Raw genomic sequence first — 16,316 nt, forward strand, 5'->3', positions numbered from 1 at the left:
ACAGGGCCTTGCTTGTGCTAAATCTACAGCTTAAAAGCTCTTTCAACAAGATTTCTAGCAGATCCTCCCCCTGCCCTATTCTGGCAAGAGTATAACTGCCTGCAAATCATGGGACCATTCATGGGAGGTTCTGGTATTGCTTGGCCACTGAATCATTTGATTCTGTTTCAGACTTCAGTACCTCTGGAAGGATTTTTTTTTTCCTTCTGGTAGCAGAGAAAACCCAAAGGATCTTAACTGACCACGAGTGCTTGGAAATGCCCACTGCTAATTCTTAATCCAGCTCATGTGAGATGCTTCTAAAAACAGAATCCTTGTACAAAGGACAACTTGCACAGGAGAATGGCTGGGTATATTCCCAGAAGCTGATTAAAATCAAATGGAATAATAATCCCTTTGTGCTAAAGGAAAGAATGAAATGTACTGACACACTGTGCAGCTGGAGGTGATGCGCTGACAGTTGTATCCTTGAATCTGGGCAAACTGACTATAAGGGAAAACCTAAAGGAAGTGGGGAAAAGTGAAATTAAAAAATGCAGCTTCAAGGAAGAATCAATAATGCTGCAAAAAAATTAAGCATATTTAATTGGTTACTGTATGGTGTCTCCTGAAGGAAGGTAGAGGCTCCCACTTCAGGCTTATCACTCATCTGCCATCACATTTTTAGTTCTTGGTCTCTTCACAGGTATAGCCACAGGGAGAAAGAAGCCAAGATAATACAGAAGAGAATAGTTACATGTGTCAGAGAATCACGTACAGTCGCACTACAGTGGGTATCTCTCTGCCCTGGGATACCTGCTGGGCCAGTGCTGTACTGCAGGGACACAGAATGACAGAATGGTTGAGGTGGGAAGGGCCTCTGGAGCCTGTATCGCCTGACTCCTGCTGAAAGCAGGGTCAGCTCCAGCAGGTTGCCCAGGACCATGCACAGTTGGGTTTAGAGTGTCTTCAAGGATGGAGACTCCACAATCTCCTTGGGAACCCTACTGCAGTGTTTTACTCCCCTAACAGTAAAACAGTTTTTCTCTCTGCGTGAGCAGAATTTCCTGTATTTCACTTTGTGCTTGTTGCCTCTTGTCCTGTCACTGGATACCTCTGAGAAGAGCCTGGCTCCATCCTTTTCACTTTCTCCTGTCAGATATTCATGCGCATCAATGAGATGTTTCCCGGAGCCTTCTTTTCTGCAGGCTAGTGGGCATAGTTACTGGCATAAAAGAGAAGTGCTTGTAAAGTCTCATCCTTCATCAGGCAGGGAAGGAGTTAAGTCCTTGGAGAAAGTCCTCCCTTCCTGTCATAGGACAGTAAGTTTCCACCTGGGCTCATCTAGGCAGTTATTTAAAGAGGTGAAGGCTGCATCTTTGGCTGGTTGAAAACTGAGCTGGTTTAAAGCTCTTTAAACAATGACCTATTTCTGAGAAAGTCTCCTTACAGAAGTTTGACGATAGGCCTACTTGCTAGAGGGTGACTTCCTTCAGCTGAAAGCAGCAGACTTGCAGACCTGATTCAAAGGGAGAGTTTAAGGTTGGGAAGGATGGCTGGACTTTGCCTGTGTTTTTCTGGTAAATAACCTAACTTCAGATTTTTCTTGATAATTTTCTTCTTTAATATAAGAACTTTGAATTAAGTACCTATTCAGCTACATTAGTCAGGCTCAGGACTAAGTATGACTAACACTAAATAGAAAACAGTTTTAGTACTGTCCCTCCCACCTTCCTATTTTAGAGTGTCTTTTTACATTTTGGGGTATTTGATCCCTTTTGAGCTTTGGGGTGTTGCTCATCAGAGTTGTTCTTGTTAGCAATGCAAAGCCATAATACACTTCGATTTGCTTGAATATTAGAGGGCATAGGACTTGTTGTCTTGTGCTCTTACAGGTCAATTAAGCTGTAAGTGGTGAACTCCTACAATGCTGCCTATGCTACAGTCGCTTTCCGTAAGCGTCAGCCTTATTGGAGCTATTACGTAAAACACCTGCATAAGCAAACAAGAAGGCAACTGGATACTTCAGCCTGGAAAAGCTCATGATGCCTCAATGCTTATATGAGAGTCAACAGCGAGAAGAAAATCCACCTCCTGGCATTAGCTACTCAGAGTTAAGAAATACTCTCTTCAGAAGTTTTCTGAACTTCTAAAATACTATGAAAATATGGTAGCATAAATGATTCTCTCAAGCAAAATTTCTGTTTTGGGTTAGTCTGATCAGCTGCATTTAGTGGTGCTCACTGGTTGGAAGATCACCTCTTAATTTCATTTTTAAATGCCCCCCCTGACAACTGTTTGAGGAAAAGAAGTTCTTTCTGCCAAGATCCTCAACTCATGTTTTGCTAAGCAAATATTATTTGTTTCAGTGGCACTGGAAGTACTACTTGTGCTCACCTTTTCAAACCCAGTTATTTTAAGCATGCCTCTTCAATTCTGGACAAATGTTACTGTAAAACAAACCTTATGTTTTTCTTTCCAGAAATCCACGCAGGTTATACTTAAATACAGTTTGTAGTGCAATGTATGGTAGGGTAAAATGCAATTCCTGTAAATGCGCTGTTTTTCAGGTAAAGTTCAGGAATAATACCAAGGGAAGCAAATATGTATGACCTAAAAAGCCTGACAGGACAGATGTGTAGACTGGGGATTAGGCAGCACAGTGACTGCAGTATCAAATTCCATTTATTGTGCCACTTGTTCTAAGCTGCTCCCGTTTCTCAGACCAGGTCTGGAGAGGCACTGCTGAAAACAGCACCTACGCCGCCTCCAAGTGCCTCCTCCGAAGAGGCTCTTTGAGGAGGCTGGTACCTCTGTTCCTGTGGCTTGGCTTTTGAGTCAGCTGTAGTGACTGAACATATGATGGGGCATAATGGGCAAAAAATCTTCTACTTTTATTCTATTAATTGCTGTGGGTAACTTTTAGTTTCCTCAGGAAAGAACAGCTAGATGAATGTCTAAGTCTGTGAAAAGCTTATCTTTGGGTTGCCAAGCTCCTTCCCCCAGGCTGGGGAATGGATTGCTCAGGGCAAGGACCTCTCTGCAGGACTGCTGGGGAGGGCATGCCACAGGCCATGCACTTGCTGGGCTGTCCCAATGCTCTCCAGTGACTGCTGCCTGCTTCAGAGATGGGCAGTTGTCCTGCATCTAGGTTAGAGATCTTCTAGCTTGCATAGGTGGCTGAATTGTGGGGCATGATATTTGGCCAAGGTAGGAAAGATAATGAGTCACATCTACTGATAGCTTTTTGCAGCAGGATGTTTGATTAAAACAAACAGTAGCCTTATGCTCACAAAATGAATGGCATAATTATCTGGTATCTGTTTTCCATTACTGTGTGCTCGGAACAAAAAAATGCATGTAAGATTAATCTGCATATTTAAATGAGATGGCATTTCAGTACAGACTTAATGCTGATGACTGTCACTGAAATGTACTCTAATATCATTATTAATAGTGTCTTAGAAGAAAAGACTAAAATTATGTTGAACAACATGTACTCATAGTGGAGGTAAAATGAGGTTTAATGTTGCAGAGTGTCTGTGAACTAACCTACTTTGAGTCAAGGTGATTGGTATCAAACACAGGCGCAGGAGGGGACAGAGGTGCAAACGCCCAAAAGCAGACCTCAGCCCAGTCTGCGCACGGCATCATGCTGCTTGCAAAGTGGGGAAAGGGGCTACATTCTTGTGTATTGGCTCATTGTGCCTCCATCAGGATTGCTAAGCAAGTCACGAGTTTTATACTGCTGGTTCTTTGCATTTAGGGGATCCTTATAAGAGGAAAAGAGCTTCCAGTAGTTTTTTTGCTCCTGTCAGGAGCAGGAGTGGCTACAGCCCAGGTTGTTGTTGGTATTGCAATTGGGGTGAGGTATCGGGAATTGAGCACAGTCCCTGAGATGAGAGGAAGGGTCCAACAAACAGGAGTGAAAAGAATTAACGGCCTCTTTTGCCTAGATACCACCACAGGTGACCGGACCGCTCTGTCTTCCGATTTTGTTATTCCTTCTGCTATTACTTTTCTATTTCTGGCTGTAAATGTTCTAATGCTGCAGAACTAGCTATCCTGAGTGGTACAGTGAGAACCTGACCTTGTCAAGCATTGCATGTACTAGACAGGAAAGCACTGAACAAGATTTTCCAGATTGCTTCCTTTCTGTTAAACCTTAATGATTTTTTTTCTACTTGGGTTTCTCGGCCTCTGCAGTGCAAAATCAGGAAGCATTTGCATGAGCACAAGGTGAGAGAGAAAGTTGGCTGAAAAACTTTACAGTTGTTTCTTTTTAGTGAGAGGGCCAGCCAAGGTTCTAGGTCTTCATTGCATTGCTATGTTGAAGAACCACGTTCAGTCACAGCCCGTCTGTTTAAACTGTTGCTGTGAAGTACAGGAGGTCACACAAGTTTAGTTTTCCAAAGCTTCCATCCCTACGTTGATTTCATATGGCTGTGTCTCACCGTGTTCCTCAGTTGCCTGTAAGGAAGAGCTCTTCCCTGTCTTGACATAATAGGTGAGAAAGACACCGATAAAAGCACTCAGGTAAGAGGCTTGCATTAAAGGTGCTCATTTTGTCACGTGCAGAGGCAAAGGATGAGGTGAAGTAGCTTAGAATAGCACTGCATGAATTCTCATGATTATTTCTATTGCTCCTTTATGAAAGTGCACAGTTCCAGAAGCTGAAACCATTTAACTTCAATCTTCACTGGTTCTGGTGTTTTGTTTTGTCAAACCTTCCTGTGCTAACCATTAGCTGTTGCCAGTGAGCAAGAAACCTGAACTTATACAAGTAGATATAATAGCAACAACAGACACTGTCTTGAAATACCAGAGCCAGCTGAAGTTTGTCTGAGGTTTCTCTGATTTCAGCAGATTATTTCATTTATATAATTGTGATTCTAGAAGATACCCTGGTTGTAAGCATGTGTTACTTGACCCCTTCTGGCAGCCCAGTGCCCATAGCAGAGCTGTACCTGCCAGAATTGCTTTCTGCTGGGATCCCAACCATTACATTTTGCAGGAGGAGTTAGGCACTGGGCACAGCTGACTTTTGCAGTGCTGGATGCCAGAACTGCAGCTGAGCTGGAGGCCCCAGCACTGCTCCTGCATGTACTTAGACAGCATGACAAAGCTTTGGTGTTAAAGACAGGCTCAGCACAACCTGCTGCCCGGCCTGTAGGGACTGCCGTGCTGAAGCTAAACCTTAGCATTGAAGTCAGGGGCAGGGGAATCACCTAGTAAAGCTTGTTAAAGGCAAATAGCTCATGCTGAGTGTTGGCAAAAGCAACATCACCAATGATGAAATGACTTTCACACCCCTAATTAGCTTGCCTAAAGTGTCAAAGGCAATTTAAGCCAGTAGTTCAGCTGTGCAGTCTTGGATCGGTTGGTCTGTGGAGGAGGGAGGAGAGTCAAGACTCCACAGGTGAATTTTAATGGAGAAGAAAAGTTGTCTCAAATCATAGCTGAGGCTTTTCAGAGATGCCATCTAAGCTTGGTTAGCCCAGCTCTTGGTCTCTTGGCTTATTGTTGTGCATAAGGAGAGTTACCTTTGCATGAGTAGCTCAGCAGTGCAAGATTGCCTCTTTTGATGCCACAAGTGGGTGGTCCTTGGGACTCATGCCCCTTGTCTACTCTCAGGGCATAGGGGTGGTAGAAGTGAATGCCACCTCCAGTAGGGAGCGTTCAATTCTGAGGGGCTCAGAAAGTGCCACCTGCAAGATTTGCGTCCTGATTTTTCCCAAATGCAAGACCTGACTAACCTTGTTCTCAAAACAAGGTTAGAGCAAAATATAACCTAGCTTCAAGGTGCATTTACAGGGCTCTGATATACTGCAAGTTTGCCTAGTGGCTGTGTTTGTCCTGTTTCTATCTGTGAAATGATGTGATTTCCTAAAGTAGTGTGAATTGTGTAACTGACTTCTTGAAATTAATTTCCTTTAACAGTACAGGTCAAAGCCTGGCTAAGGTTAGAAATATTGTTAGTAAACAGCATTGATTTATGAGAAGCTGCATGCAGTGTGATTACTGAGAGAGGGGTGTACACACACCAGAACTTAAATTATGCTTTTCCAGGTAAACACCCCTTTCCTCTCCCTTTGCCCAGAGGTAAGAGTCATCTTGTACCTATGAAAGAGCTGTGGAGCAATAGCCGACCTTGTTGTCAACTAAGACAACAAAGTACTTGGCACATCCAGGGGTAAGTGTTGTTTGTCTGCCACGTGTGCTCCATCGGTGACGGAGGACGGCTGGGTGGGTAGCAGAGGCATTGTCAAGTGGGGTGAGGAGAATATCCGGGCAGGTGCAACTAGCTCCAGAAACATCCCTTCAGATAAGGTGACTATCCCTGTGCCCTGACAGAGGATGCAGTGCACCTGAGAAACCATTTTGCATTTTTATTTTTAAGACAAAACTTATGATTTCTGTTCAGAAAAGTTCCTAAACTATTCTACAGCTTTGTTGCTTATTAACCCACTGCCTTTGTAGCAGGATGCTTTGCTAGGGTGTGTACTTCATCCAGAGGAATCTGAAACAAAACCATTAGTATGAAAAAGTTGGTAAAAATTCCTAACCCACTGGGAGTGTTGGACATTATCCAAGTTGGCATAAAACTTAAGCACAAATCTAATTCAACAATGAGTTTCCTAAGACTCTTCTTAAATATTTCTATTGGAGCAGAATGGGCATATCTAGTAAATGTAGATGAAGAGATAAGCGAAGCATCTGGAATATTTCTATATTTTTTTAAAAAGGCATGTGGCTTCCTTTAGCCCTCTGCTTTAGAAATACCTTACTTAGGAATGAATGAGTTAAGATTGCCTCAGGGATGGGACTGGGTGGAAGTTACAGGACAACAGACATGTCCAGCTGGCAGGAATGATTTGTCACTCTTGGAAGTTACTACATGGGAGAAGATGAGGCTTTAATGTTGAACAGCCCATGGGAGCAGAACACTTGAGAATTGCAGGTATATGAAGGGAAACAAAGGGATATTTAATCTGTGGGACCTTTTTAAAGGTCAAAATGCAGCATATTCTCAGGGAAGTTATTGGAAGAAAAACTGAAAACCAAAATGTAGTACTAGGAGTATCAGTATGGAGCTCTGCTCCGCTTATTTATATTTCCACTCAGTGTTTGTGCTGTAATCAAATACTGTTTGAAGACTGGGTACCACTTATAGCTGACTTTTTCTTGATAAGAACTCTTTTTTTTCTAAAGAAAAACAGTCCTTGTTATAGCATTGGCCCATGACTTTTTGTCAACTTCAGAATCACAGAATAGTTGAGGCTGGCGGGGACCCACAGATCGCCTAGTCCAACCCCTTGCTCAAAGCAGGGTGAGCCACAGCGGGTTGCTCAGGACCATGTCCAGTCGGATTTTGAGTATCTCCAAAGGATGGAGGATCTCCAACCTCTCTGGGCAACCTGTCCTAGTGCTCAACCACCCTCAGAGTAAAAAAGATGTGGGGTTTTTCCTCCTCTTCCTCCTCCTGTGTTGTCTTATGCTCACATGGAATTTCCCATGTTTCAGTCTGTGCCCATTTCCTCCTGTCCATTCTGATAGCACTGAGAAGAGCCTGGCTTCCTCGTCTTTGCTTCCTCAAATCACACTTCCCTTGTTCCTTTTGAACTTTTTTGGCTTTTGTGTCTAAGCGTAAAATAGTAAGTGTCTGAAAACTATCAGTGATAATTGGTGTGCATACCATCTGCAGTGGGTCAGCAGTTGTCTTCTTGGGATGATTTGCATAGTTTTAACAATCCCTTAACCTGAACTGATGGAAGTAAGTAGCAATTCATCTGGCACTTGAATTGAGTAAGTTTTATTATTCAAACTGCTAAAGCTGAATAGGTAATATATCTGTGCTGGGCTTTAGTGGTTTCTGACAGTGGCCAGCTGCCTTGTTTTACTTGTAACCAAGAAGCAACCTGCTCATGTGGAGAGCTTTGGGCAGCTGTAACTGGAAATGCCACCACAGCAAATATGCAAATTCTTGACAAGTTTTTTAATCACTTTGTGGGGTTTAACCACATGCTGTATTCCCCCTTGGGGCAGAAAACATGACTGAGTCAGGTACAGCACTGGTATGAGGAGTACAACCCTTTTGACAAGCTGTAGGAGGGGATGTTCCACGCCTCAGACACATGAGCAACATTCAATTTAGGGGAATAGATATACAAAACCAGCTTCCTGTGTGACTTATTTCTCACCTGTACCAGTCAAATTACTTGGTAGCTTTCCTAACAGTGAAAAGAAATGGACCTATACATTGCTTAATGGAAATCTTGCCTACATATTGCTTAATCTGCTAAATAAGATACTGTTATCTATGGCCTCCCCTCTTCTTGAATTGCAAATGGTGCTTAGAGGGGAAACAGTACAGGAAGCTAAAGACAGAAGTAGTCCAAGAAGCCACACTTTGCTCAGTTGTAAGGTTTCCCACAAGGATCTTAACGGAGGGTGGATTCTCCTGTCTGTGTCTAATCTTAGAGTGCAGCTAGGGGAGCCCAAACGTCTGCAGTTTCAGAAGGGAACTGCTCCAGAGAGGTGTTTCTGTAGATGGCAGACTAGCCATGCAGCTGTCGATAAGCAACGATTCACCCTGATGCTGGGGAAAGAAAGCCCAAACAGAAAACACTGTCAGCAAATTGGTAGTTATTTCAAGGGTAAATTCTGTAATGATGTAGCTGTGTTGCAGTGCAGAGTCTTACCTAATGTATTATTAGCTGATACCTTGCTCTTCTATCAGCTGTCACTGTTTCAAAGGTAAGTCCCCCTAAGCCTAAGTCTCAGACTTTTAGCATATCACTTCCCTATTTTTTTCTGACTCTTCTCTCCTGGAAATTATTGTCTTTTCCCATCTCCCTCTTTTGCATACAGTAAATTCTTCTTTTCTCCTTGGTATGTCCTCTGTCAGTTTTTTTTTTTTCTGGTAAGGACAGAGCTGATTGCCTGTTTTCCTTTACCTTTCTCCACATCTCTATCTCCCTGTCCTCTCCTAAGGTTTTCTGCCTCTTTGCAAGGACTTTATTTACCTTTGGCAATGTTGTCTTTGCTCCAGAACTACCAAGTTCTAGGTAATGTATTTTTCCACTTGGATTACTAAAACTGGGTCATTTCCAATTGTGATATGAAACTGATGTCGTGCCTTGTAAGTGGTACAGCTTAGCACTAATATCACATCTCCTGTTTCCAGTAGGCAATTCCATTCAAAGAATGGACTGGTAATATTTGAGCACCTGGAGTAAAACTGAAAGTGTGAGCTTCAATGCAGATCATTGTTGCTTTATTTAAATCTAAAGCTACAGGACAAGGGCAATATTGGTACATAGTCATATAGCCCAGTTACTATAGCACTTTTCTTTGAATTGTCATACTTTTTACCTTGGAGATAGCCTCAAAAGTCTAAACATTATTCCTTTTACTAATGATTGGACTGATGTGCACACAAACTGAAAAAGTAATACTTCATCATGCAGGCTGCTTCAAGCTATTATTTTACATAATATCTCTGGACTTTTAAGTTGTTACACCCAGACCTTGCATAAAATAAAAGCGCTCACTGATGTAGAAGAGACGATGGCCTTCGGATTGCCTGGGAAGGCTACAGCCCAGAACAGCTGGGTTTTTCCCCAGAACTTTGACTCTATCAAATATTTCCAGATCCAGTACTTGAGCATTCATCTTTGATGTTACAGCTTACTTTGTGTTTTAATTGTAAAGATAAGAGAGATGGACTCCTTCCTGATGGGCCCTTTGACCCCCAGCATCTCTAAGTCTGGCATCTCCCCTGCTTAAAGTATATTGATGAAAATAATTTGGCAAGGCTGAAGGCTCATCTCTGATTAATTACCAGTGCACAGCATGGGATTCAGCAATGGTCCATTTCTCTACTTATTACACTTAAATTAACATGATTTTTTTGACTGCATACGCTGCAGGACTAAGGGCTCAAAGGATGAAAAGACTTGCAGTATGTGATAAAAACATACCTCAGTTAAAGTGGGATATATAAAAAAATTAACCCATGTCTTATCTGCACTTAGAAACCATTGCTGTCTAAATAGAATATAATGGGTTTCAAAGCAAGAAAGGATATAAAAATGCTGATGTATATAAAGAATGGGATGAGAAGTTTGGGGGTTTTTTATATAAAGTGACCGGAACTGACTGTGCTTTGAGAGGTTGAGGGGGATAAACCCCATTTTTTTCAAAATCTCTCTTCCTTATTTTCTTTATTCCTTTATAGTGGAGAAGAAACAGTTTTCCTTGTAATCGTGGTTATGATTTTTTTTATGATCCTGGTTATTGAATTTAATTTGCAATAAGACCTTGAGAGGCAACTTAGAAAAAAGTCTTCTCTTGATTTTGAGCTTTTCTGTAGCTAGAACCTGTTAAATAGGTCAGTATGTTTTGTATTTTATTTGAGGGTTCTGTAGTTAGGTTCTTGTTTGTCAGATGCAAGAACAGAAAAGTGGTGGTTTTTTGGCTTTCATTTATTTTCTTTAGCACTTTCCTATTTACAGGTTTTTTCTTCAAGGTAATTCCAAATGCATAACGCAGAGTGACAGCAGTTTAAAAGTGAAGACAGCTGTTTAATGTTTTTCTGAAGAGTGACTATGAACCTTCATCGCAAAGCAATTTACTAGATAAACATACATTATGATATCGTACATGCGATACAGCAAAGTCTGAAGAGAAGCTTTTGCCCAGGATACATCGGAAAAGAAAATTCTTTTTACCATGTTCTCAAATATACCAGGCCTATAGCTACCATGTAAGTATCTTTAAAAAAAAAAAAAAAAAAAGGCAGAACTGAGTTAGTAGTAGTGGCAGTAAGAACTATATTCCCATGTGTGACAGGAGAGGAAATTTACCCCCTCCTCTCTGCTCTTCATCAGTCTGTCTTCCTCTGATACTGTACAGCCTTCTCCATCTGCCTCAGTGTGCCCTCTTCTTCATCCCCATTTTATTATGTGAGGGTTATTTGAGGTGGTTGGACACTTCAGATGTGGGCTATATGCAGAAAAACAGAGTAATCTAAAGTTGACATCTCTGTATGTAGACTTAAGTGGATAAATCTGGCTGAGTAACCTGAAAATTATGCTATGTTTTACAGATTGTGAGACATAAGAAAAAGGGAAAGTAGTGTGAATGTGCCATAGGTCTCATAAGAAAATGTAGGTATAATAGCAGCAACAACAAAAATCTAGGTCTACTGAAGGGAGGCCTGGGCCTTGAAACAAAACATGAAATATCCCTAAGTAAAATACTTGGGAACAATTTTATAAAACAATTAATGAGAAAAAGATAATTTTCTAGTGGATACATCATAAGGAAAGCTGGGGATCGACCCCAGTTTAATTCATGTTTAATGACATGAGCATTTTGGGTTCTGCAAAGCTATTGAATTGTCAGATAAGTTCCTCACATTGCCCTGGTGACTAATTTTTGAAAACGTGGGTAACAATTGTCTGCTTCAGAAAGAGCTGGTAATGCACTGCAGCTTGGCTTGTTAGTGGTGCTCTTATGCATTGAGTAGCAGTAGGTGCTAGGAGACTTGTTAGTTACATAAATATGGTTATACTAACACAGGCCTGTGCTACCAGAATTTCTGTAAACTACAAAAGAAGGAGTGATAATAAGATATAAATGGAAAGAAGGAAAAAGATCCAGCACATCAAACTCTAGTCCTGCAGGTTTCTTCTACACCGTGTGCTTTTCAAACTCACAGAAATATAAACATTAACAAAATCCACTGACTAAGTAGGACTTGCTCAGGTATATGAAGCAGAAAACATTTAATGAGGAAACTGGTGATATTAAAGTACATCTTAAAACACAATTATTGACCTCCTAATTTAATGAAGCATTGCACCCATTGGAACAAGCAGTCTGTGCAATAGAAAAGTTTAGGAAATAAAATGAGGCCTCTTTATATCTGCCATGAATTTAAAATTGTTCTGGGGTGGGGAGGGGGGGGAAGGCAAGGCCGTACTGATACCAAGCTAACTTTACAGGTGAGGAAAGGCAGTGGAGTTGATGATTCACAATGTGCCTTCACCATGTGGGGTTTTTTTATCTTCCTCCCTGAGTCCTTCAGTTTCTGAGCCTCTCTCTATTCATACCCATAAATGTTTTGCATATTAATGACTGATAAATGTAACAGAATTCTACTCTGTACATGTGAGCGGGAAGCACGCAGCCAGGCTCTGTACCCCTGCTCAGTGTGTATGGAAGCAGATTCATAATTTCTGCTGCTGCTGAGTAAGTCCAGGCACCAGTGCATTGTCATGATTAATTTAACAAAGCTTACTTAGAAATGACACTACAAGTGATGGCTAACGGCATGTCGTTTCACTCTTGTAAGTGTATCATCATAGATGTTACTTTTAAGGAAGTACAAAGGAATGAAAGCCTGTTTTTCTGAGTCAGTCAGACATAAAATGGGAGGTTGCATATTCCTGACTTTTCCCACGTTGGTATGTAATTGCTCAGGTGTTGTCAGCTGCTTGAAGCAGCTTTGGCCTGCAAAGGAGAGGGTAGCAGTTTCCCCCTATGCAAGGTCAGGGATTGAAAATCATGTATGACAGCTTATCTCATTCGTGAGCCCATAGAAGTTAGACCATCACCTAGCCAGACTGTCAGCACCACCAGGCTTACCTGGGATGTTTTGGAATTAACTGTTGCATCACACCTGGGATGCAGAATCCTGCCTCCATGTGTACCCTGGTCAAATGTATTGAAGAACACTTTGCAAATGTAACTATGTGCCTGTCAGCCACTTAATTCCATGAATGGCTGATGTTTTTTGGTGCAGCTTTGACTTACCAAACAGGTTCTTGAGGGAAGGTTGGCAAAACAGTTTGGTTCAGCAGCTCTGCAGTTAACATACTTCCCAGACTGCATCAAAACAGTTGGACCACTGGACCTGCCACATAAACAAATGAACTTGATATAAAACTGCTTTTAACCTGTAATGTAATGTTTTTGTGGGGGAAATTGCCGAATCCTCATTTCACATAAACAGATATATGAGTCAATACAGTTGAGTATGTTTATAGTACATGGCAGTTCTTTTCAAAACACACATGTTTAAACAGATGGCTTATGTTGACTATTAATGCAGTTCCTGCAATTAAGTTCAGTCTGAACAAAGTAGACAGAGACTGACATTCTATTGACATCAAAGCTGGTGTATTGCATCTTCTCCTTACGAATGTTCAAATTCAGATCTGCTACTACAGCCTTACTGAAATGTCAACTGTGATAAGTCACGATGTAACTGAAGAGCAGAGATAAGGTACCTGGCATCTTGCTAATTTACTTTTTGACTGGGATTTGCTATTTGCATATTCATGCTGTTACGTTTTAATGGTGAAAGTCCATGTTTGCGCAAATTACTATAAATAAACATAGCAGTAGGGTCAAACTTGGCTCCCTGTCTATAGATGTGGTGGGCTCAAAGTACAGGCAAGCTACCTTCCACCGTACAGGGAACCCAAATGCATGGTGGTGCCGTTCTCTGCTCACTGTACTGCCCGCTGAAGCAGCTCCATGACCTACAAATGCTGCTGTCAGGTTATGGCCCTGCAGGTGAGGTAGCTGTGCCAGAAAATAGGAATGGCTACATACCCGGTGAAACCCAAGGCTCCTCTAGTGCAATGTTGTGTCAATGCAGGATATCACAATAGTGAATGGCGAAGGAGTGTGAGAGCAGCTCAGGTGACACAGCCCAGGCTACAGACCTGAGGCTGCTTTGGGGCTTCCTGACCCGCAGCCGATTTTTTTTGTGTTTAATAGTGCCTGACAGGTTTTTCCTCTATGAGTTTGTTGTAGAGCTTTTGGAATTGATGCAAACATTCATTCCTGTAGCAGTGTTTCATATCTCAGCTGTGTGTTATGTGAAAAAGTGTCTCCCCCTCTTTCTAAACTTGCTACTAGCTTCATCTGATGATTTGCAGGTCTTGTACGGGAAGAAACAGTGAACAATTGTTCCCTATTCACTGTCTTTGTTACCCGTGATTTTGTAAGTCTATTCTGTCATTTGATGTGTTTTGCAGCCTGAGTTCTATGCTATTTCTGATATGGAAGGAGGTTTGTACCTATCTTTATCACTTTTTCCTCTATTACCTCATCAGGATTTTACTTACCTGACTTAGTCCTTTCCAGATGAACTTCTCCAGCAGGTAATATGTTGGCCCTGAAGCTAGAGTCTTGTGGCTGCATTTCAGCAAAGAATCTCCAGCCTCCTGAGACCAGTTTAGGAGATTTTGATTGTAGCTTCTGCAGTGACATAGAAGAATAGGTATGGTTAGGCTTAGTGAAGTAGAGTAGCTGTTTAAAACAGCTTAACAGGCATGTCATGTCTATTAGATACTGCTTAGCTTTTCCTCCTTCTTTTGTACTCTCCTAAAGCAAATTTCATCTTCTACTTCTGTTATATTCTTCACTTAAATTTAGTAGTTGAAAAAAACCACCACAGCATGCATTTCACATACGTCTTTGGATAGAGATATTTTCAAATGTGCTTTCATTATTTAGTAGTAACTCTCTAAACATGCATGCATGGGAGTAGCTTTGTTACAGCACAAAGCTGTGTAGTAGTTATGCTACTTTGGTATCTTTTCTAGCAGGGCTTGTGACACACATTCTTGGAAGACCTCCAAGTGCCATGGCACGATGCTGGACAAGGCTGATGTTGAAGCAGGACAAGGTCCCTTTTATTTCTAAGTCTGGCACATCTTCAGCGTTACAGGGCTGGCACTGCACAGCAGCGAAACACTGCCTCCGTGCTGCAATACCACTGTCTGTTGGAGAAGAGAGCTCATTTTCAGTCACACTAATGCAAATACCCAGCCAGCCACATTCAACAATCTAATTAAGCCTGAACAAGAGGAGAAACTTGATACCTACAACCTAAAAACCAACTGATCATCCCTCTTTGAGTGGTCATTGCTGGAATTAAAAAAACCCCACAGCATTTCTGGGAAAGCCCTAGGAAAGCTCTTTCGGGAAAAACATGCAGTGCTTAAATTTCTCCCGATTCCTTTTTTACTAGCTTTAACAGAATTTACGCAACAAGAATAAAAGGGACAACTGTATCTCCCATTACATAAAGACTATGAGTTTTCATTTCAATGTATATACTATAGTAAGTATGAAATTTACAGAGTTATTGTTCCAGAACTCTAGAATAGTGTTCCATAAAAAACCAAAACAAACCCAAACAAAAAAACCAAACCAAAACCCCAACAACAACAAACCCCCTCAAAAACCCAAAACCCAAACATAACACCCCACCCGCTTCCTCAAACCCCCCAAAACCCATACCCACCCTTTCAGAAAGGCAGTGAAATAGCCTGGCTATAGTAGATTTACTCTCTAAAAAGCTATGGTTAGCATTTTTGTTGACAGGGAGCTCCAGGAAGGAAGTCTTAGACCCAAAGGGATGAACAGCCTGGATGCTTTTCCAGTAAGAGGTAACTACAGCAACCACCAGGCATGGCTATTAGCTCTCTACAGAAAGAGAGAAGTAAACTTAAGTCATGCTGCAGCTTGATTAAATATTTGTGAAGCTGATTTAATGTCCTTTCACCAAGCAAATGTATAATGCTTTAAACAGCTGTGTAAAAATAACCTACAAAACCAGATTTTTTTTTAATAATTTCTCTTGAAAAATGGCTCCAGAGCAGTACAGGTAATGCACAGATACCAGAAACATTGGGGACCTGATTACAATTGTAGGTCGTAACACTGGTTATTCGAGTTGCTTGACATTATCTGTCATCAGAGCTGAATTTCAGTCATTTGTAACTTTGTCAAAATATAAGTGTTTAGCCTTATGTTTTCTAGCCTGAATGTTGACCTCAGACTGCATTTTAGTGAGAAACATTGATCAAAAAGCACAGCCTTCCCTAAGGATCGAGTTTAGGAATGAGATCTTGGTTTTTAATTCTTGTCCCCAAAGACTTGGAAAAATGATTTAAATGAAGTATTGGCACAGCTCTTGCAGCAGGGATAGACCTCTTGGTGTTCTCATGCAAGCTAGAAAGCTTTTATGAATTGTAATTTGCATGTGCTCCATGGAAGACTTAGATCTTAGTTGGTAAAATCTCGATATGTCTTATTTTTTTTGTACGCTTGATAAAATTCTTTTTTTTTTTTGGTTCTGACCAAACTGTGTGTGCATGAACTCTTAAGAGTAATTAAGCCTGATTCAAGCCATGGATACAAGTAGTCAGACTTTCCCCATCAAAGCTGCTCTGGCCCCAGCACAGAGCTGGTCTTTTTTATGTTTGCATTGATCCTCCTGCTAGAACTTAATGGATGTATGAGAAGAACAA

General features: G+C 41.4%; 1 long non-coding RNA gene across 1 annotated transcript in view; it reads right to left on the reverse strand.

The window, feature by feature from the left end:
* Nucleotides 1-16,316, reverse strand: part of LOC129210822 (uncharacterized) — a 72,159-nt gene that overhangs the window by 33,690 nt on the left and 22,153 nt on the right. Inside the window, exons 4-5 of the long non-coding RNA XR_008578645.1 lie at nucleotides 14,124-14,256; nucleotides 12,802-12,901 (exon numbers count right to left, since the gene is read on the reverse strand). This is a non-coding gene — a long non-coding RNA (uncharacterized LOC129210822). The remainder of the gene's footprint in view (nucleotides 1-12,801; nucleotides 12,902-14,123; nucleotides 14,257-16,316) is intronic.

This window comes from Grus americana, chromosome 10 (assembly GCF_028858705.1).
Source record: "Grus americana isolate bGruAme1 chromosome 10, bGruAme1.mat, whole genome shotgun sequence".
Classification (NCBI taxonomy): domain Eukaryota; kingdom Metazoa; phylum Chordata; class Aves; order Gruiformes; family Gruidae; genus Grus; species Grus americana.